At 43.8% G+C, this 23,153-nt stretch overlaps 1 protein-coding gene across 30 annotated transcripts in view; it reads right to left on the bottom strand.

Annotated features, from left to right (window-relative positions):
- The window catches only part of EPB41L3 (erythrocyte membrane protein band 4.1 like 3), a 141,959-nt gene that overhangs the window by 82,178 nt on the left and 36,628 nt on the right, over positions 1-23,153 (bottom strand). For 25 of the 30 annotated variants that reach the window (XM_027886347.1, XM_027886356.1, XM_027886357.1 and 22 more), the window contains exon 1: positions 14,166-14,268. The exons of 2 other annotated variants lie outside the window; for them this stretch is intronic. The gene's annotated coding sequence lies outside the window, so the exon portion shown is untranslated. Of the gene's footprint in view, positions 1-11,846; positions 11,941-13,310; positions 13,350-14,165; positions 14,269-14,590; positions 14,709-23,153 lie in introns of those variants that run through there. 3 more of the 30 variants (XM_027886350.1, XM_027886352.1, XM_027886351.1) reach the window with 3 other exon arrangements.

Below are 23,153 nucleotides of genomic sequence, written 5' to 3'. Positions count from 1 at the left end.
TGGAATTAAGTGCAAAAAAGCTAAATTACTACCTTTTTGCAACAACCTCGGTCTTGTAACACCCAGAAGTCTCATAGGAGACAGTTTTGTAGCTTATTAAACTAAATACGTTTTTGTGTTCTACAAGGTTTCATTGTCAAGGAAAATCATGTACAGCTATAAATCTATGAAATGTATTATAAATAATGCCACAGGTTCAAATCAGTTTGATTGTAATGGAGAAGATGATTCTCTTAGTTTATTCTTCAATGCTCAGGCCACAGAAGTCTGCAAGGTACAGCAGACCTATTACTGCAGCTAAATAAAAGGCAATTTCGAAATTCACACAAAACAGAGATAAATCCAAACTTCTCTATTTAGGTTGTTACCTTCAACAGAGACACCAAGTCATTATTGCACATCTGTTTTAAATACTCTTCATAACAAAAAGTCTGTATTTTTTATTTGGGTTTTGTGGGCTGGTTGGGGTTTTTTGATTGCCTTTGGGTATTTGGGCTTTTTTTTCTTGTTTGTGGGGGTTTTTTGGGGGGTGGTGTCATTTTTTTTTTCTTCCTAAAAGATGGGTCACGTTATAATTCTTTTTCCTTCCAGATACTCTAGCATGTTAGAAAGCAGATTTGTTAAGTCATGTATGCACCTAGCAAGTTTAAGTCTGGCAGACATCCTTTCCAACTCCTCCTCATTCAAACAAAATTTATATAGTGAAAAACCTGTGCCATAGAAGAAAAAAACACTCTATTTTGCTATTTTCAGAACAGACTGAATGCACGTGAATGAAAAAACGTGAACGTAGTTCCTGGAAAAATGACAGAAAGGGAAGACTGATTCAGCCTTAACACTGTGTTGGCTGTAGCCATCCTAGCAATTTGCACCATTACTAACCTCGGCAGTGGTGCCTGGCCTGTGCAACAGGATTTATAAGCACCCTGAGCAGCTGCTGAACTATTTCCCAATGTATCACTTTCAATGGCAAAAGGATCCGGAATTTTCTTCAAACTACTGGTGTGGGTCTGCAACACAAGGTACAGCATGCTTACAAACCCTACACTCCATGGCATGGGTTTTTCACCTTGTTTTAATTCAAAGGTCTTGGCAGGCAGAGGCAGTGTGCTGTCTGGGACCAGAGCAAAGCCAATTCAAAGCACGTGGATGGCAGGGCCTCAGCCCAAATATTTCACTGTATGGATCTCCTTCTGTCAGTCCAATGCCACTCACCTAACGTGGACATGGGTGTATCCTCCTCTCTGCTGGTTTATATTTATCCCTAGCCTAGGTGCTGTTTTCCAACAGTAAACACAAGCTCACTAGTGCTCAGGACTCTGAAACTAAAGAAGGAATTTTTCCCCAACTCTACACATACCTCTTCGCGTGTGCGAGACGTTAAAATGACACAAACTGGGTTCACGTGCCGAGGAACAAAGGCGTGGAATTTTTGAACGTTCAAAGCCGGCATATGTCTAGCCTTACACTTATCTTCTATATGTACTTTGCCTCCCTGAAGCCTACAGCACAGCTGTCACTAACATTCACCCCTTCTGCTAACACTTTCCTTAATCCCTAACTGACTTCCCAGCCTATAATTAAACTTTCCAGCTGCCACACTCAGAGATGATACCAATATGCATCATTTACATCTAAGTAGTCCCTAGAAAGCTCTTTTTCTGATTTCCAAGACCATGGGCTAGGACCAAAGCCTCTTACATTTACAGGTTTTAGGCTAAAAACCTTTCGTTTGCTTACAAATTGTCCCATCTTTTACTACGGAAATTAAATGGCCCAAGTAGCATTATCTTAATAATTAAACTCATGCATCTTTATAGTGCCAATAGGTGGAACGCAAAGAGCTTGAAAACCAATGGCTAAACACTGCACGTGTTTACATGTTTAGTATGGAAAATACACCAAGAAGAGCTGTATAACCAACATCATTTACAAAGCTTTTAAATAGGAACTCTGTGACAAAACAACTGAGATTTGGAAAGACCACCTGAATAGAAGTAATGAAAGGCTTAATATCTAACTTTAGATTGCAACAGTAAATTGGGGTTAGCACTTTGATCTTGAAAATCTGTTTCTCACATTCATGTAAATGATTACTTGAGCAGCAGAGCTGGTTTGCAACATTTTTGTCTGGTGCTACTCTTGCAGTGTTCAAGAGGACTTCATATTTTATGAGAAAATTACTGGCTTCACAGTTGAAAAAGGAAGGGACAGGATGTCTAAAGCAAATGCTGTAGTTTTTTATGGCATGACATAACAAGACCCTGAAGCAGGTCAGGGCAGTGTAACACTCAGTGCACACACAGTATGGGCTTCAGGACACCTATCATCCACAAGCCCTTCAAATCCAGGGCAAGAAAACCCCACCAGACAGCCACAAAACCCTGTTACTTTTGTGGGTCTCAAATGTTTTGGACATCTGCTGAGTCTCTGAGCCTACAGAACCCCCCCAACCCAAATCTGAAGGCTAGAGAACCATGCACAGCATCCTTGATTCCTGAGTTCTGCAACTTCACGCACCACAGCCAGAAGCCTACATCTCCACATACTCTCTGCTGTAGAGTAAGGCAGTATCTGTTTGGGTGCTGAACCACTATCACTGAGACAGCAAGCAGACACAACGTGGGGGCACTTTCAGAGAAAAGGAACCCATTGGTTTTCAACGTTATCCCAGTGGTTAACAATTTAACAGTAAAGCTTTAATGAATTTCAATAACTGTGCAGGATTTATCAGCTGCCATAAGGCTATTTTGTTAGGCTACCAGGAGATTATTCATTCAGGTTTTGTCAAGTCTAAAAGAATCACTGCTAAGCAAAGAGATAATGCCAGACAGGTGCAAAAATTCTAAGCTTGGACAGCTATGGCTTGTTCCTAGCAGCAAGGCAATGAAGTTCAATATTTTAAGAGAAAATTAATACACTTTTAGTTATAGCTAAAATATGGGTGAAACTTTTCTCCCTCCTTACATTAAACATGTAATTTCAAAGGTGAATTTTGAAGAGCGCACGTGACACTCTAAAGCTTCAAATATGTATGTGTTGAGAGGTTAGGAGAACATGAAAACAGTGTTTCACTGAAACCCGTTTGTCATTTTTAATCACAGGATAGCTCTAGAAGAGGTGTGACTGAAGCAATTTAAATTTTCACCTGACAAACTGAATTATTCATCTTTGTGGCACCTACAACAAAAGACCAGGCAGAGCAGTCAGTCAGTCAGCCACCAGCCCCCAGGAGCGACTACAGAAAATCCTTGAGAAGGGGTTGTTGTGTTTTGTAGCACCCAAGGATGAAGTCCTGCTCTGTGCAGGCACCGCAGCCAGGAGGGCCCAGGATCGCATCTTTGTCCGCACTGCTATCTCCTACCTCCGGTTTTCCAAAGCAGCGGAGGACCTTGGGCAGCCCCACTGATAAGAAATGCTGTGGTTTGCAAGGAAGGTGACAGAAACAAAGTTAAGGGGTTTATCTGCACCTGGAAAGAGCTGTTTGCTCTGTATTTGTGGCTCTGGAAGGGAGAGCTAAGGAGCCCTAGGAGCTTTTTACTCGTATCTGAATGAAAGCCTTACCTATTGCCAGTCACTATTTCATTTTCTATGGAAGGCAACAAATATTCCAAGCTCACACTAAGTTTTCAAGGAGTTGTCTTTTTCTAATAGAGCGCACTTGTCATGATGCCTTGTTACTCCAGTTCTGGAAGATACCATGTATTTTGTAGAACTGTTATCTTCAATGCTTTATATTACTCCTATGCACTAATTTTGTATATCTCTAATATTAGTGATCAACAGTTCCCTTATTACGTATTTAAGTAGAGTTCAGAAAGAAATAAAGTTTTAAGAATTTCCACAGTTACTTAAAACAGGGTTTCCATATACCACGATTTCAGAATACTGGGATAAATTAGAATAGGTTATCCAAGGTCTTAAAATTAAGGCCCAAACCAGGATTCCTTGCCTGGAAACCTAAAGTTGTTGGGTTAAACATGCCTCTAGTCAAAGAGTGAATTCTGCTCGGTCCACATCTCCAACTAGTATGTTTTCAAGTAGGAAATAATTCCATTCATTATGTAAACTCTTATTGAGACTCTTGGTAATGTTTGTGCTATCCTTTCTGAATTTCTGGACCGTTTCTTTCAGGCTCAGCAGCCAACACTTAATTAAGAAATATTTAACTACTAGTATTTTTTAAACAATGTCATGTATGCAGAAATAATTGCCTATCACATCTATTTCACAAAATCAAAACACAGTCAATGGAAAACAGATACGAAACACTCGCCTTCAGCTGAACTAGTTTTGTTTAGAAAATGAACAGCCAGTGTATTTCCTTGGCTGAGACCTTTATCTGTTTGCCAAGTCCCATCCTGCAGAGATTTTTCTTCTTACAACATTCCAGGTGCAGAGGGCACTATCAAGGAAGCACACTCACAGTTATGCAGGTTAAGAATAACGACAGCCTTGGTATGCCTTAAAAGAAAGGTAGCAAAGGATTTTTAGCAAAGCACATGATGCAGCATATAGTTAATGTCTCTTTTAGACTGGAAGTTAGAGAACTATGGATATCTTATGACAGTTAGTTACTTTAGCACATGATGGTTTGCTGCCACATCTTCTATTGCCTGCCAGCACTTTTGTTACTTAGGGGAAAAAAAAAAAAAAAAGACACAGCAAGATTTCTTACAAATCTATGGAGATATCAAACACTTGTATAGATTTTCACAAAGTGGTGAAAAAAAGGAGGTATAGCTACACTGACAGCATTCTTCAAAGCAACGTCACAGGATCAGAAGGTCATGGGAGGGCATCTTTTTTCATACCAGCTATCTTGCTTTTAGATAGAAGAAACACTGTCGGGAGTTAGAATGGGGCTCTTCAGGTGATGGAAAACGCAGGACACAGAGAAACAGGAAAAGTGCTATAACCAAACTGCTGCTGGGGTGAGGCAAGGTGATTCAGAACAGTAAGAGATGGGGAAAACACAATGATCATGTCTGCACAGCAGATTGGTAAAAACAAAATTGGAGCAGAGGAGGGAGGTAGTCCAAAGCCAGGTAAAGAGTTCACTTTAATAGAGATACTCCTCTTACAGAAGCTGCTGATATCCTTCTGGTCAGTGTAGCCATCTTGCCTCCATGGGTAACCCCAAAACCACACAGTCTGCCCTATACTAGCAAGAGACATTTTATGTCTGTTCCTATGGAACAGTAGTGGGAAGCTGGTAAAAATTTAAAAAGAAGGAACTTTTTTATTTTTTCAGCTCTGCATCCCTAATTTAATCACTGTCCCCTCAGGCTGAGAAAAGGACTGGCTTTACTGTTCTGCATCACTACGTTGGCAGAGATGCTGCACAGTACAATATTCATGGTTTATATATGATACCAAGTGTAAGAAAAACAGTTTTGAGCTCACACAATGAAGAACAAGTCAAGAAATCTGAGTCACAGAACTAGCAGATTAGGATAAAATACTTTCAAACTTTAAGTGTGAAGTTCTGGTGGTTCGGCTTCATGAAAACTATTGTGAATGGGTAAATCAGAAATAACAACCTCAGCACTAACACTTAGAAGAGTAAGGTAGGCTTTTCAAGTAAGTTTAGTTTAGTTTAGTTTAGTTCTCAAGTAATTTGGTTGTATCAGCATTTCATCATCAAAATAATTGTGTGGCCTATTTAGTTATGTGCAAATAAAAGTAAGTAGCATTGTTTATGTAGACAGAAAGCCTAGCTGAATATATTTAAATATATTAATGAAGGTGATGGGCACTGCCTTTTCTCCCTGCCTTGGACAACTAGTGAGGGCAGAAGCACTGTCTGCTGGCTCTGCTTCTCCAACCCATTACAGGTGTGAAAGGATTTCCAAGATCAGAATAAACTGAGACAAATCAGCTATTCTCTAGTTCTTGAGAGTGTCCTTAAATAGGGTGGCATGAGAAGTGGTTGCAAGTCGTGGTTATCTTTTTACTTTTTCCAAATATCTACTATAGCCTATGAATAGAATGATTATAATCTACAAATATGACTAGTGGCATTGAGGGCAGGACTAAGCACAGAATACAAACCAGTGTCAATACCAGATCTAAACTGGCATAGAGCCTGTCCACAACCTCTGTTTGCTGCACTTAGCACGTACCCCTACAAGTAACTGACGAAACCCCGACAGAGTGCTGGCACAGTATTAAAGGATCCTCCTAATTGCCATGCCTCAAATTCCAGCTCTAAGCCTGCTAAGAGAAAGTCTGCAAAACTCTTTAATAAATCATAGAAATCAGAGATGGAAATTAGGTCATGTCACCCACGTCTCCTATCCGCGCTGTGAGTTTGTTACCCATACATAGCTGCTGAGTGCTCTGTCTCGACAACTCCTAAATGATTCAAGTGCTGAGGTTTCTCCCAATTCCCCAGGCAAGCTGTTACACAGCCCAGTGAACCTTACTGTCCATGTACTTTTTACTGACCAGCCTCATCCTCTCCACACCAGTTTTGCCTTGGTCCCATTTTGTTCTATTCCTATTTTTATCTCACTCCAGCTCCCTCCAAATCTGCTCTTGATGCTACTTCAACCACCATCCGGCAAAAATTGTTGCTCAGGAAACGTTCTTCTGTCTCTCCTGTAATACCGCTGTAGTGTGCTGCTATTTTTAGGAGAAGAAAGGAGGTGGTAAGGGAATGAAAGGCTGCCAGCTCCAGCTGTACAAGAATAATGCTCCAGTACGTGGAAACTACATTACAGTGTTTCTCTTTAAGCACATATAATTGACCGAAAACTTACAGCCTTCTGGAACAATCCAAATGGGAGAGACAGAAGAAACGGAAAAGACAAATTCCAAGGTTAAAAAAAACCCTTGTCATCTCTCTTCACCTTTCAACCCCACAGCTGGGCTTCTCCTTCCAGGGCTGTTCTTGAGATTTTATAATGGCATTCTCCTAGTGAGAAACATGGTTAAAGCAGTCACATACTGTCATTATCCTAGAATCACAGAATTGTTTGGGTTCAAAGGGACCTTAAAGATCATCTAGTTCCCACTACCCTGCCGTGGGCAGGGACACCTTCCCCCAGACCAGGTTGCTCAAAGCCCCATTCAACATGGCCTGGAACACCTGGCTTCAGACAATGTTCTCAGGCACATGATGAGATTCTTGATGTGTCCTGCACAGGGCCAGGAGTTGGACTCGATGATCCTGATGGGTCCCTTCCACCTCAGCATATTCTATGATTCTATGCCTCCCAGAGATGGGACATTCACAGCTTCTCTGAGCAACCTGTTCCAGTATCTCACCACCCTTACAGTAAAGAATTTTCTCCTAATATCTAATCTAAACCTGTCCTCTTACAGTTTAAAGCTATTCCCCCATGTCCTATGTAAAAAGTCTCTCCATCTTTTATGTAAGCCCCCTTTAATTACTGGAAGGCTGCAATGAGGTCTCCCCAGAGCCTTCTCTTCTCCAGGCTGAACACCACCACTCTCTCAGTCTGTCTTCAAAGAAGGAGTACTTCAGCCCTCTGATCATCTTTGCGGCCCTCCTCTGGACCTGCTCCAACAGGTCTACACCTTTCTCGTGCTGAGGACACCACAGCTGGACACAATACTCCTGGTGGGGTCTCACGAGAGTGAAGTAGAGGGACAGAACGACCTCCCCCAACCTGCTGGCCACTCTGTTTCTGATGCAGCCCAGGATGCAGTTGGCTTTCTGGGCTGTGAACATGCATTGCTTCATCACATTGAGCTTCTTGTCCACACACCCTCAAGTTCTGCTCCTCAGGGCTGCTCTCAATCCATCTCTCAGCCTATATTTGTGCTTGGAATTGTGCAGGACTCCTGTGAAGGACCTTGCACCTGACCTCGCTGAACTTGATGAGGTACCTCCAGGTCCACCTCTCAAGCCTGTCAAGGTCCCTCTGAATGTCATCCCTCCCCTTCAGCACGTCAACCACACCAAACAGTTTGGCATTGTCAGCAAACTGTGTGGTGTGGTTCATTATAAAATAATCAATTGAGAAACCTGCTTACAACAAGAGGCCACTGTGCCTTAGGCCAGACCCTTAAGTGGAAGTGAGACCTGTGTTTTACACCTGCATCAAGACAAGGTGATGTGCTGACCTCCAAGAAGGCAGCTGCCCATCATTTCCCAACCTCCCTGGCAATGCCAGTGCCAGATGCCCCATACAAGGTTCTGCACAACCAATGCCTGGACTACCAAGACCATCTGGCCAAACTAAAAAGACCCTGGTTTCCTGAGTGCCCACTTTTATCCATCAATCACTACCTTTATCAAACCTCCTATTTACTGATATGAAAGGTTAAGAACCACTACTAGGATCAAACTAGAGGTACTAGATTTCTTGATACAAATAATTCCCAGAGGCAAGTGGCAGTGTTTCTCTGTAGAGATGCATATATCCATGTACTGAGTCCAGTGCATCTGTGGGGCACCCTCAGCAATCACACTAGGGAGTCGAAGGGTTAAGTGCTGCCTGTCCCAACACATGCTCTGCAACAGCAGTAATTTCATTGAAAGAAAACAGTGATAAATTGAATTGACCTGGTGAAGTAATCATCTCCAGGGTCCTTACAAAGATTACAGCTTCCTGACCAAAGCTACTATTTGGTTGGGTCAGATTTTGATACCACTATTTAAACTGAATTGAGCCTTGCTGCACAGACAGGCTCACTGATTTCCGTGGGAAGATTGGCAGATTAAGACACTCCCCGACATGAGTCAGGGTGCAAGAACAGGTCTCTCAGTTAGCACAAACATATGTTTCCTAGGTCTGGAAGAACTGGGTGCTTTTTTTTCTTCCTTCTTCTGTTCTTCACAGCCTGTTTACGTTTGCTGGCTTATTAAACAAGATTTTATTTGCAGCCAGTATGTCCTAGGAAACAGGAGGTGTTACACATAATTGCCCTTAGCTTCATAAGGAGTAAACAAGGTAACCTCCACCAGGGAGTCCTCCTGCTCCATTGGTACCAGCAGTGTCATGTTCCCTGGCTGCCATGAGCAGTGTCACCTCCTGCCACCAGGGAAAGGGCTGATGGTGCTCTCCAGCATGTGGCTGCCTCCCAGGATTTACTCATCTCCTCTAGGGAGGTAGAATGCTGAGGCTGAGACTGCAAGGGATGAAGCTCTGAGGAAGAGGAACATGAAGGAATAATCCTAAATGGGGAGGAGGAGAAGGAAACAGATGCTTGGCCATTTTCCTGAGTAATGGGAAGAATGGACAGTTCCAGCAGGGACCCCACCAAGGAGCCCAAAGAAAGGCGCACGCAGCCAGGGAAAGGGGACGTGTGGTGGGAGTGACAGGCAAGAGTCTGATTGGAGGAGCAGGACACAACTAAAGAGGAGAGCAAAACTACAGATGTGTGTTTGCTCTGGTGTGGCACGGGCTGGTGTTTTCCCTATCTCCTTCCCATGAACAGCCCACTAACCATCAATAGCTATTGTCACCTCAAATTATCCCCCCACTTGCTACCTGCAGCCCATCTGGGAACAAACCCCAACCCCTGGTTTAGGAAAAAGGCTGAAGAAAAGCCAATCAATGGATGCATGCTACTCCTTGGTAGTCTCAATTTTAACACAGCCCCAAACCAGAAACATCAACCATTCCACACAGGAGCTTTCTTCTCCCAAATTTCACTCATTAGAGCCATGCTATGACTACTTCCCTCTGTCACACTTGCCAATAAACAACTGTTTCATACAAATATGTGTATGTGAGCAGGTATCCAAAATTATATCCTGCTTTTTTCTCTTCACATTCCCTCCCCCTTCCTAAAAATATTTATTTACATTTACATATGCTTTCCATTTATTCTAGCCCTTTACCCCGACACATGCTCTGAGTCCTCATTTTCCACATTCTTCTTTAACCCTCTCAACTGAAAGACTTTTCTCAGTGGGATAAAACATCTGGTGGGTGATCCTGATGCAGATTTCAGTACTTCTTTTGTTTCTCAGCTTGCCAACAGACCAGTTTTGATAGGTAGTGAAGCCACTGAAAAGAATTCTCTGTCTGTGGCAAAAAAGTATTTCCAAGATCTATAAAGGAAAAGGTAAAAATTTAAAAGGCCTATGTAAAAAGTTTCCCCCATCCGTTTTTTTATTTTTTAGTTCTATGTACTTTTTATTTATGTATTATCCTTTTCTATACTGCATCCCATAGGATGCAAATAGATTATTATACTTTCCTTTTTGCTTTTATCCACTTTATTCAAGAACAGCCAGTTCTGCTGATACAAAGACCAAGTAAAAAGTAAAGATATCATTTTCCTCCAGAGACAAAAAGCTGACAATTATTCATATTGCATTATATCAATTACTCAGGAAGAGTGCAGGAGATACCAATTTTGCCACTTATACAGCACACTGTCTCAGATTAACTCACTTGTCCCAAATACTGACCCATTTCTGCTTTCCCATGGATACTTAGTCCTCAGCAATCCTCCCGAGTTTCCTCTGCACCGATGCTTATGGTGACGATGATCGAGAAAGGCATGGGTGGGAGCAAAGGGCCTGTAGGTTTTCTCTTACTGAAGCCAAGGTAAGTGCTTACGCTCCTCTTCTGCACTACCTGGGCTCTTTATTTTAAGAAATAAACAGATCTTTCGGAGATCTTTCTAAAGAAAACAAGCATTTCTCTTTGGATATTTCTAGCCAGCTAATTCAAGAGGAAGTGCTATGTGTCCATATATGCATTTAGACTTTGACCATTCCCCAGCCACTCTGAATGGCTAAAATTGGAAAGTGAAAATTTAGAGAAACATGCTATAAAAACTAGCTAATCTATCATTCTTTCAGTGGTTCGTCTCTTTTAAAGACTTCCTCTCTTGTACTGACTCAAAACTGCTTAGTGATGCTTATTTAAGTCTAGTTCTGGGTAACACTCTTATATACCCTAACTTTTGCACCAAATAAAAACAATCCATTGTGATTTTTCAGGATAAACATATTTTCAGCCTAATTTTCAGCTTAGTTGACAACAGTCGTAGTTTTCAGTTATATGCATGCATTATATTCACTCGATTAAGAGAGAAATTCTGTTGGAAGAAAACGCTTTGAAACACTGCATTCATAATGTATTCCTATAACATTCAAACACTGCAGTCATAACATATTTCCTGTAAAAATGTGATAAATAAGATGTTAAACTGCGATATCCTGCGTCAATGCTATACACAATGAAAGATCACAATCCTGCAGACTCACAACAGCCCCCTCTGCATGGACCGACCCTTTATCGTCAAAGCCCAACATATATTGAACATGCACCGAACACACAGAGATTCCCACCCAAAAAAGTCACATAGTTACTTCTGTGGTTTGCATTGAAAATGCTGTAGCTTGAGAAATAAAGCTGATGCTTCATCTCATGAGAGACAAGTAGTCTTTTATAACCGCTTATAAATGCTTTGACGTTTTCCCTCAGACAACAAGCAGTCATTTACTGGTACATGAGATTTCCACAAAACAAGTCTGAATGTCACCCACCGTGAATAACACATTTAACACATTTCAAGAACTTTCTGTTAACTCAAGATCACGCATGAAATACAAAGAAGTGACATTTTACATATTTTAAGAAAACAACCATGCATAACCCCCATGGAATTCACAACCATGCATCAAACAACAAATCTGAAAACCGTAAGTGTGACCACATTGCTGTGGGACAAACCTCCTACCTCAGTACCCTTACCTATACCCTTACCCATAAAACCCCTCCCCAGACTTCAAAGAAAAATCTGTGAACAGTAATTTTATCTCATCAAAGACTAAATATTCTGCAGGTTTCCACTACAGACAAGAAAAGATTTCACCCGGTTTAATTGAAAAATTACGTAAGTTGTAGCTTCACCTTCACTTGCTCCTCCTCAGAAGAGAGAACAAAACCCCAACTCAAACCAGTTTTGGTGCAGCTCTCCAGCAGTCAGACACAGCCCTACCCAGTGAGACGCCGCCAAGGCAGAGGCGCAGGGGGAGGCTGGGGATGGGTGCCACACCCTGCGCCCCCCCCTCCCCCGCTCCTCCTCCTCGAGGCTAAACCTGCCCACCGCAGCAGTGGATTCCCATCTCCTGAGCTCCTGATGCGCATCCGACCAGCGCCTCGGTCATACGGGGCAGCCTTTGGGGAGAAAAGGCCGTAAGCTGCGCCACTTAACGGAGGGATGCGGCTGCGGGCAATTAGTCTGGGGAGCGGCACGGGCTGTACTGGTCTGATTAAATAAAACCAGTGTATTTTTAATGCTTCCCGGTATATTTCACGTTCTCTGCTGCAGCAAGCAGGTCTGCAGCATGCCAGCGGCTCACGGAGCCCTCCTGTTCATGCGCTGCCGTCAGGAATAAACTTCCAGTGCTCCTACTCTAATGCGGTGCTCTCGGGCTCTCTTCTCCCCTTATTGCCATGCAGGTCTCATGCTCGCATTAGAGCTGAAACTTTCCAACCCAAAGAGACCAGCACAGCAGTATTTGCCTATACTCTATTATGCATGTACACACACAGAGGTGCAGCAAGACCAGTGAGTTTAACCACATCAGCGATGCAGTACGATGATCTTGACCTTTTAATACTCTATCAAACGACTCTTCTCCATAGAGTTAGAGAAAAAGCATACATTCGATTGCACCTGACCTTTACTGGTCAAAGCCTTACATATTTTGCTTATATTCTTATTTTCTATGAGATTTAGTTGCTTCCTTTAATACAAATCTTTCAGCTTTCTATAGACAGAGAAAAATAATGACAACATAATAACTCAAATGAAAAAGGTACCACTTAGTTCACCAGGCTGTAAAAGGATGGATGCACGTGGGGCACACCTAACCTTGAGCCTTTTTTTTTTTTTGGCAATCGGGCCTCTGACTTGCAATCATTTTGACAGAGAAGATCTCAAACGTAGGTAGGTTCCCTTCAACTTATAAGCAGCATGCACGTTCAGTGGAGGAAATACTTTCCATCTCTGCCTCAAATACGGGCACACGCTGGAGAGCAGGGGTGAGTGATAACAGCCTTTACCCAGCGCCTTCCTCCTCCAGCACAGCCCCAAAAGAAATTAAATCAAGAGAGTGCAAGGCCAGATAAGGATGCTTTGCTACTGCGATCATCATAGGAGTGCGAGTTTGTAAGTTTCTCGGTATATGCGATAAAGTTTCACCTTTGAATGAAAGATGGCACAAAATGCTATTCCACCCACCCACCCCAGCCCCTCTCCGGCCGCCCAAGGGCGAGGGGCCGCACCCGGGATGCCGGCGCACAGACGGACCCGCTCAGCCCGCCCGCTGGCCGCACCCGCGGCTTTTCTATTCCCCTTTCCCCAGGGACCTGACCGAGCACCGACACTTCCACACCGCACTCCGCGGGGCCTGGCGCGGGGATGGGGAGGAGTGCAGGGATGCAGCGCCCGGGCTGCCCTCCCGCGCACCTGGAGCCCGCGCCGGGCCGGGCGGGCAGGGACGCGGGGTTCCCGGAACGGGGCAGCCCCGGCCCGGCGGGGCCCCTCGCTGCCGGCCAGGAAGGGGCCGGCGCGGCGCTGCCACTGCAGCGGTCCGGGGCTACGATGTGCTCTCCGTGCATAACCACACCCACCGCATTGCAGAAGCCACGGCCCGGGCCGGGGTGGGGGGGTGAAGCCCCCCCGCCATCGCCAGTGGCCGAGCCCCGGCCGGGCCCCTGCACCGCCCAGGTGTTGTGCCCCCCAGGTGAGCGGGGCAGCGGGCACCTGGGGAGGCACGGCCCCAGCGGGGGCTCGGAGTGCACCCTACCACGCCAGACACCCCCCGCGCTCTGCCGCCTACAGAAGTTTCCCACAGAAATGCGTATCGCCCTAAAAAAAAATTAAAATTGGAAACCTCCCCCTCTCCCCCCCATACTCCGGCAGAGCTGCGGCAGGAGCAGCCCAGTCGGTGTATCCCCGCGGAGCCCCCGCCACCCTCCCCGCTCCGCGGGGGGCACCGCTCGCTGCCCACCCCCGGCTCCCCTCGGGCAGCCTGGCCGACCCCACACACCGCCACCCCAACTTAAAAATGGCTCCTAAGAATGATGTGTACGTATATATACATAATGTATATAGGCATATATAAATAAATAAATAAATAAATATAAAAATAAATAAATACGTATATATTTAAAGGGGGGGGGGAGGATGCAATCTGCCCCCGCCCCCCTCCCCGGGCATACCCTCCGCTTCCCGTTGCGGGGAGGGCGCCGCAGGCAGCGGTGCCGGAGCGGCGCGGAGGTCCCTGGTCGGCGGCGCGGAGCGGCGGGAGCGGCGGGGACGGGGCGCGGGGCTGCTCCCGGCGCGGCGGCGGCGGCCACGCGTCAGCAGCGGCAGCGCAGCCCGGCTCTGCCCAGAGCGAGCCTCCGCCGCTCCCCAGCAAATCAGGGCTGCCGAGGCTTCTTCGGAGAGAGGGAGGGAAAAAGGAAAAAAAAAAAAAAAAAAGGCAAAAAAAAGCGTAAGACGCCGCGGAGAACGGCAAAAGCTGGATGCCGGCAGGTCTGTGGACCAGGCCCCTCGGCCTCCCCGAGGCGCCAAGGGCTGCTCCCCAGGCACACGGCAGGGAACCCACCCCCACACCCCTCCCGCCTGACACAGGGATCCCCACCTGCGTCCGGAGGAATCCGGCCGTTTTTTGGCTCAGCTAAATGAATCCGTCTGTTTAGAGAGATGAGTTTAGCTGCTGCAATTGCAGCCAAACGCCCGCGATGGAGAGGCTCCCCGTCAACTTAAAAGCAGCAAGCTGTGTGCTGGCAAGGTCCAGCTTTCAATTACGCTTGGGGGGGGGGGATTGATGGGGAGGGAGGGTACCAGCTTTTTCAATTTTAATTTCCAGTGACAAACCCCATGCTCTTAAAATCTGAACCTATTTCCCTCAACATCGCCAAACAGAAAAAAAATAAAATGTAGGTCCTGCCACATATCAGCTCCCAATCTAAAAAGGGTGCTGAAAAACTGAATATGACTTTCAAGTTCTCACTCCAGTACAGACCACAACACTGCCACATGTCAAAAAGTACCAAAAATTTCTAGTGCATACAGAAGCAGTTTGAGAGGGGATTAATTCTACTTGCAACATTTCATTTTGGTAAGTATAGCTCCTCTTAGAGCTCATAACTCAGCTCTCCACCTACTACACTGTTGAGTTTGAGACTCTGCTACACCACGGCACCCTGAGGAACTACTTGTTTGCTTCTCCGGGGGACTAGAAGCAGCTGAACTTGCTCTCTTCCAGAGGAATTAGCCACAGGAAGGGCAGTGATGGCTTGCCTATAGAAGAGTGACGTTCTCATGCTGCACCTTCAATTGTGGTACAGCACAGTGAATAAAATGGGTTTTATATAGGCCCTTTATATAGGGCATTTCGAGAGCTCCCAAAACTTATGAGATCCAGATTATACTCAGGGCTCTGATATGAATTTGGGGATATAATTACTGGGGGCATGAGTATCACCTTTAATTAGCAGCATCTCTGGGGGATTTAAGAAGAGTAGGAGGTTTTTATAGTAGACAGCAGCATACAATTTCTCAGTTCTGCAAAACTGTGCTGTTCTATATTTCATGTAGAATCATAGCCAGACATATACTCCACTCTTCACCTGCCATGCCGGAGTGCCACTTAGCAGATCTGGCACACCCATAACGTGCATAAGAGGGAAAGAGACTTCAAAAGAAAAATGTGTGCCATCAGCTAAGAGAGGGCATAGTGCTGGTCATGCAGTTGAAATAACAGCACTTGCATATTTTTCTCCACCAGGAGCTCTGGAAGCCATCGTGAATCACAAGGGAATGGACTTGACAGCAGAGACACATGTTAGAGTTAACAAGGTTTGATTTGAAAAAAAAAAATTAAAAAAAACCAACAAAGAACAAAAGAAAAGTAAAAGAAGGACTGAGTTGGTCTGAGTCAAATTGAACCTCAAAAGAACCTAGGAAACTTTAGATATATTTCTGAAAAAAAAAAAAAAAAAAAAAAAAAAAACCAGCAAGAATTTGCCAGCTCAACCTTTGGAAGCTCTTGCACTGCCTATTACACCACTTTTAAGCAGAGATACATCACTGGAGCATTTGTGCACCCCAGCCACACTTGATGTCTTTGAGCAGTATTGCAGGCAGATTTGCCCCATAGTTACACTATCTTCTGTGATCCCTTTTGTGGCTTTGCTGCATGTATTATGTCATCTTTCACCTGAGGATCTAGAAGGCTTTCAGCATATTGATTTAACTTCAAAATATAAGGTGGTATTAACAGGCTGCTCCTACAAGCAGGAAATCTTTGCAGCAGATAAAAGATGTACATCTGAGCTAGCAATATGGGCCCAACTTTCGGAGTTCTCAACATTCGCAGTATTTTTAATACTTTTTTTTTCAATTTCAAGTTTTACTTTCTAATTCCAAAGTAGGTTAGTTGCCCAACTTGCCTTGACTTCTGTCACATGGGAACTCTGTGGAAGTTTAGGTTTCCATGAGTCAACAGCTTTTAATATTATTTCTCTTTTTAGAAAAGGGTATTTTCAGTAATTTATAGCAAGCCTGAATCTATACTCTTCTCTCACAAGTGAGAAACATGAATAATCCCCCTACACTTCACTGGAGTTATTCCAAGTATTTACACAAAAGGAAGACCAGATTATAAATCCAGGTAGCACTAGAAGAGACTGATCTCCTGCCTTGCTGTGGGACAATAATTTTATTTTTGATGCTTTCTCATCTTTCTGGAGGTGATGCTTCAGAATTGAATGTCAGGAGCAAAGGGTTCTGTTTGAGTTTCCATTCACATCAGGCTTGGTGCAGCCTGAGGTAATCCCTTCTCCCAACCAAACCTGGTTGATGCATGTCCGAATTGCTTCTGTGCTGGTATGGAAGCCAGGCTGTCCCCAGCATCCCATCCTTTAGGGAGGGAATCACATAGCTACTGAGACACCAGGACCCAACTGTACAAGCAAGAGTCAGAGTCACTTAGGAGACTGACAAATAACTGGGGAAATGAGTAAAATAGGTGGCAAGCTCCGCCTTACATTCTCTTCCCTATCTATCCATCACTTCTGCTGTTCCAGTTTCTCCCTTTCAGTGAACACTTGCAACTTGCTTGGGAAAGCCCTTTAAAGGGAGGGAGAGAGGCACAAAAAAGCCAGGAAAGAATAAAGGCAAAGACAGCCTCTGACATGAAGCAGGTAAATTGGAGGTGGAGAAGGTGCCAACACACACACACACACCCACACACCCCCTCCCTTCCCCACGGGATTCCAGTCAGAGGCAGAGAGCCGTAAGGAAAACAGGCCTGTGCAGAGCATTTGGCCACTACAAGGACTTTTTTTATGGGAGAGGGGAATGGGGAGACACACGGTCTCTGCCAGGAAAAGATGAATAGGCAACCCTGGAAGAACAGGGACAAGGATTATTGCCCAGCTCTGGGAACTGATGCCTAAAACATTCTTGTGATTCCCTAATTGATTGGGCATGGCATTCAAAACAGCACATTACAGAAAAGCAAGACACAAAAATGCTATCAAACTCGGCAAAAGTCTGTCTCAAGTCCAGCCAATGATGAATTAGCTGGGTACAGCACTTTGAAAAACGGCAAGTACTGTAAAAGTAGTAGCATTAGTACAGCATTATTAAGAAGATACTTCTTAGCAGACAGGAGCTTGGCAATATCTGTCTAGACAGGCAGATGGGTTTGGAGTCGGACTGAATTTTTCTTAAAATTTTTTTTATTATTACCGTATCCACTTCTATTTATTAAAAGCAAACTGTTCTGCCCATGACTCATGCAGCTTAACTTTCTGCATGGCAATGAAACAAAATTCTCATAATTAAGAGTAATCACTGTGAGCAGATGAAGGTAAGATTTAGAAATCAGACCAAATCTTCTATTTCTGTCTTCCCTCACTGCAAACATAATGCCTACTAATTGGCCAACATTACCATTGCCTTCAAATATGTAACTAGTAAACCTTCTGGTGAGATATCCCTTAGTACAACTCAGTGACGCTGCAGGTCAGATTTATTCTTGGCACTGGTTTATTGATCTCAGTGAAGAGATTTATTTGGTGTGCCGTCTGAAGTAAGTCTCACTCTGCCATGCAGTGCCAAATCCACCCCATTTTAAGACTACTGAAGGAACAATCAGCAAATTTGGCCCCAGTGCTTCTGCAATTGAAATCCTGCCTATAGAAGATGTATTGCAATTAATTCAGCACTGCCTTTTGCCACTTTCATATCTGTAGCTACTTTCTGACTGAGAGCATTAACTGGATTATCAAGTGATTACCTCCTGCTGTTCTCCAGCCCCATTATGAACCAAAGGTAGCTACATTTTATGGATACATGATGCTTTGACGCATACCTGAGGCTATGTCCAAAATATACAAACGTTAGTTTTCAAACAGAGTAACAAACTGAAGCTTTTAATCTCAGCTAAGATTTTTTTTTCTGTTTATGCATAATCATTGCTATGGTTTAACTGTACTCTTATCTAACATACACTGACTAGAGGAAACTCACAATACAGATGATGTGCAATATGCAGTTATCATAACTTTATTTGGATTTCAGTAGGGTTCCTGAACAACCTAACAATGAGGGAGGGAAAGACAACTCTCATTTTCTATTGGCAACTCTAAGACTGCAAGCTTCCCAGGTGGTAACCATGTCTATGGAGGTCAACACAGACCGTTTCCTTTTTACTGTGTTGCCTTCTGTTGAGTCCATCTATTTCAGTCCATGAAATTCTAGCCTTTTATCTTCATGCCCACAGTGCACGTTGTTTTGCTCTACTTTTGGGGTGTTAAATGAAAAAGCCTTCCTTCTCCCTTTTTCATACCATTAAGGCCAGTCTTGCATTTTAGTTGCAAAGCTGTTTTTAGCTCTCCTATGTCTTCTTTTCATCTAATTCAGAGAAGGATTTAAACAGTTTACCCTGAGCATAAGCTCAAGTCTCACTGAGACAAAGGAGAATCAATGCTCATATTTATGAAGTACTATGAGAAATAGAAATGTCACCCTGAATCATAACTGCCTTCTACAATCCCGTTTTAAGATACCTCTTCCTCATGACACCTATAATAAAACAACTCTCAGTGTCCAGGTTAATAGGCATAGCCCCCAGCTGTTTTTATATAATTTGTCTTCATTAGCTGCAAGATTTACCTGGGAGGGAAGGCATTTTAATGAGTGTTTTCATAGCACCCAACACAGTTCAACTCTCATCTTAATGAAGGTTAATAGCAATTAAGGGAAGCGCTATAGGTTCTTATTTAAAGTACAATGAATATGCTTATCATCATACTAAAATGTTATTGAGAAGAGGTAAGAAGTCTCACTCAAAAATGAACACATTTATCCTTTATCTGTATTGTCTTAAATGCTACGATGTCACAGACTGCTTTCTTTAGTGACATAAGGATTACTTTAGGCTCAAGGATTCCTTAGAATTAAAACATTTCTGATCTGACATGTTTCTTTAGGTTTCTTGTCTAACTTTCCTGTCACACTATCCCCCTCTATTTTTATTCTCTCAAAGTGACATAGGAGTAGAAAACCCAGATCCCATGTTCAACAACAAGTAAACTCACAGAAAGGGAAAGGGCTGGTGTTTTTAATCCACCAAATATACTTACCAAATGAAACAACAAAAAAGCAAAACCCTGATATAAACAATGCAATTTGTCTGCTTCTAGTTAGAAAAGTCCGCAGTTGTTCCCAGTACGCCGCCTCATCTTGCTCTTACTTCTTTCCTTGCACAAAACTTTACAGCAGAAGTGGCTGCTCTTCAGAAAGCAAGGACCTGGGGCTGTGCCCGGTGGCTCAGGGCCCACCCAGCCAGATGTCGCCTTGCTCCACACAGCCTGTCCCTGGCCCAGTCTGCCACATTCTCCCAGTCAGTTAAACATCTGCAATACTGACAGCAGTCAGTACCTATTTCCCATCTGCTCCTTCCCACCTCTGTCCTGCCCCTTTCACTAAGCCACTGCAAGTATTGATTAAAGCCATGGGAAGAAGTAGGCAAACCCTTTCACGTTAAAGCTAAGAAGGGAGGAGAGATGATAAATCTGATCAGTTCCTCACCACAATTCCCTGTGAGATCTCATCAATATGAGACTGAGGAGTGGGTGGTGTGATATGACATGAGCAGTGAGGATGATGGCAACTGCTGCCTCTTTTGGGGCCAATGCCAGCCTGTGCTAGCATCAGATGGTGGTGTTGGCCAACAGCCTTTATTTATGTGAGCAACTGCTCAAAATGATATCACTAACCCTCAGCCCTGACCTGAGAAGGGCTCCCAGGGGCCAGCCCACCTCCAGCTAACAGACAGCCTCTGCACACAACCAGGAGCCCCTCCACCTGATGTTTATAGCTGCTCAGACACTTTTAAAATGCACTAAAACATGCTCTAATTCATATTACAGTTTCAGTCGCACATTCAATTGATGGGACACTGCCAGTAAAACTGAAGGTAGTGAGGAAAAACCCATCCCTTCCTTCTGCTTTAACAGCTTACTCCCCCTGCTACTTGCTCTCACTGTAAGTAATCACAGAGAAAAATCTGAGCCAGGTTTTCTGTGTTTTGCCCTTGGTAAATATAGTGGCATACCTTAACCTTAGGTGCCCTGTGTGCACCCCGCAAATTGTACTGTGGGACAGAAAGTAGCACATTCTACTGGTTTCTTTCTAACTGAAATGAAACCAATTGCCAACTGGACACAGACCTGCAAAACAAGCCTGGGAGATCTGGGTTTGCATCTCTATAGGGTAAATCCTCTTAATAGCATGAAAATGATACTGTTACATTCAAACGGGGGGGGGGGGGGGGGGGAAGAGGATGAAGGGGGAGATCAAACAACAGCAAAACAAACCATCATCTTCAACTCACTGTTAAACTAAACAAGTTTCACTCACCCAAATGACAAGTGGTATGTATTTGTCCCCTAGGCACTGAAAAATACCCAAGAAAAGCATCTCAAGCCTCTCACCCTTTTGAAAAGCTTTTTAAACTTAGCAAATAATGAGTATCATGAACAGCCTCTCACAGTGCAAATGTTTAATTTATCACACATCCCCTGCAACAATAATTTTAAGACCGGGTTTGCTCAGTCGCCTCCAGGCACTGCTCCCAGTCAGCCTGTGTGCAAACATCTGTCCAGCTGCTCCCAAAGAAACGCACCCAGAGCCCAAAGTTGCCAAGCAACACCCTCGATGCCTTAAGCATCAGGCCAACTTGCCTGCTTTAAAAAAGTTACTTGGAAAAAGGCTGACAGGAACGCACAAGCTTTCGTAAGGACCCTGCATTTAAAAGAAGAGGTGCTCTGCCACTTTCCAGAAAATTTTTGGGTGCATAATAAAATAAAAGAATAATTAAAAAAAAAGGAAAACTTTGTGTGCTAAAGTTTCTAATGTTGAAATTAAAATATAAACAAATATTCAGAATGAAAAATCTATTTCCTGGGCAGCAACAGACAAAGAGCATACTACCTTTCCATTCCTTGCTCAGTTCCAGGAACAAGCAAATATCCATTCAGTGTCCCTGGGGGCTGACACAGCACCGCTGGTGACAATTAAGGGCAAGCACGTAACACTGGTTTCAAAAGAATCATTAAAATAATGTATTTACAAAAATTCTGTGAACCAAACAAATCCAGGCTGCACTCTTCCCCACATTTCAACTCGTTTTGCTCAAGCTTCAGGCAAATTATTTCCAAGGTTCACTTTAACACACCAATCAGAGCACCGAAGTACCCACACTTACCACAGTTTTAATGCTAGCTCCTCTCTCAAAACAAAGTAACAAAGAAAAAGTGGGACTGGAATCTCTGTTGCAAGATAAAATCATGCCAACAGTGTCAGGGCTTACAAACAGGTCTGGTCCTCAGTTTCCCTTGCCTACTAAACTCTGATGAAACCATGGTGACTGATTGCATCAGTTTGCACTTTGCTATCTGACCTATCTGCTTAGAAATAGCTATTGCACCTATTAACACACACTATGAATTATCCTTTCTTAACAAAAGTAACCAAACCTCGTGGTATTTGGAATTTTGCTGATGCTTGAGATGCTAGGCAAGGGCAATAAGGCTGGAAAAGGAGTATTTTCGGTTTAAGACATTGTTTTCTCCTGACAAGGCTTATAGTTGGAAGAATAATGAACGCTACAAATATTTTCTCAAAGGAAAAACACAGTGGCATTGATATAAAGCATTACATTTACAAAATATGCAGCACACAGCTGTTTCCTTTGCAATTGCAAGAAAATTCTGTAATTCAATTAGTTTGGAATAAAACATCCCAAACCTCTCCAATTCCGACTTTGTTGTTGAATCCATTTCTGGAGGTATGGGCCATTTCACTGCTATTTGTACCGCAGCTGATCTATAGCCTAAAAGTTAGTTTTGGCAGAAGAAAGAAGTTACAAAGAAACGCAAGCAAGCCAGATAAATGAACTCATAAAACAGACTTCAGAGGGTTCAGATGATTTCAATGAGTTGATCTCCTATGTTCCTTTCACATTTTGGGGAGAAAAATTGGGAAGAGGAAAATTAAGTATGAGAAGGGCTGTATTCACAGGGTTTTATTACTGCTCCTTGTCCTCTACACTCCATCCTTACCCCACCAAGCCCAGCGCTCTGAATAGATATCTTTAGATATTTCTGCAAGGCAGGAAAGAGCATATGCAGTAGCTGTATGCATGCTGACAGGCAGCACTGCACATGCTGATTGTCTACCGCAACACATGCCTCAATTAATCAAACAGGCTACCTGCCTTCTATGGCCACACAGGGCATTTAACAGCTGATCTCCTGCCAAAGCAAAACATGTCCCTTGGAGAGACAAGGATTGCCTCTAGACTCTCTTAGACCACCATGGCTACATCACCACCACACCCTCTTATTGCTCACACCACTACCCAGGGTGGATTTGAATGCTCAGCATCAAAGATGCTGAACTACTGTCTTGTGGTGTAGAGCCTCTATGTCTTTCCCTGCACCATCCACCCTCTGCTTTGCATTAAGCTACAAAGTCCTGCTCTATTTTCTTTTCTGGGGGATTCTGCCACCCTCTGAAGGAACCTGAAAGTGATTATACCGATGAATGATGAAATGTGAGCTCTTGTTCTCACGTTCCACCCAAGTGAAAACGCAGGAGATGGAGTGGTTTAATCTTTGAGAACTCAG

This window comes from Empidonax traillii, unplaced genomic scaffold (assembly GCF_003031625.1).
Source record: "Empidonax traillii isolate 1590-97213 ecotype Southwest subspecies unplaced genomic scaffold, ASM303162v1 scaffold186:size1492175, whole genome shotgun sequence".
Classification (NCBI taxonomy): domain Eukaryota; kingdom Metazoa; phylum Chordata; class Aves; order Passeriformes; family Tyrannidae; genus Empidonax; species Empidonax traillii.
Note: the sequence above shows the minus strand (reverse complement) of the source record. Positions and strands in the feature narration are given on the sequence as shown.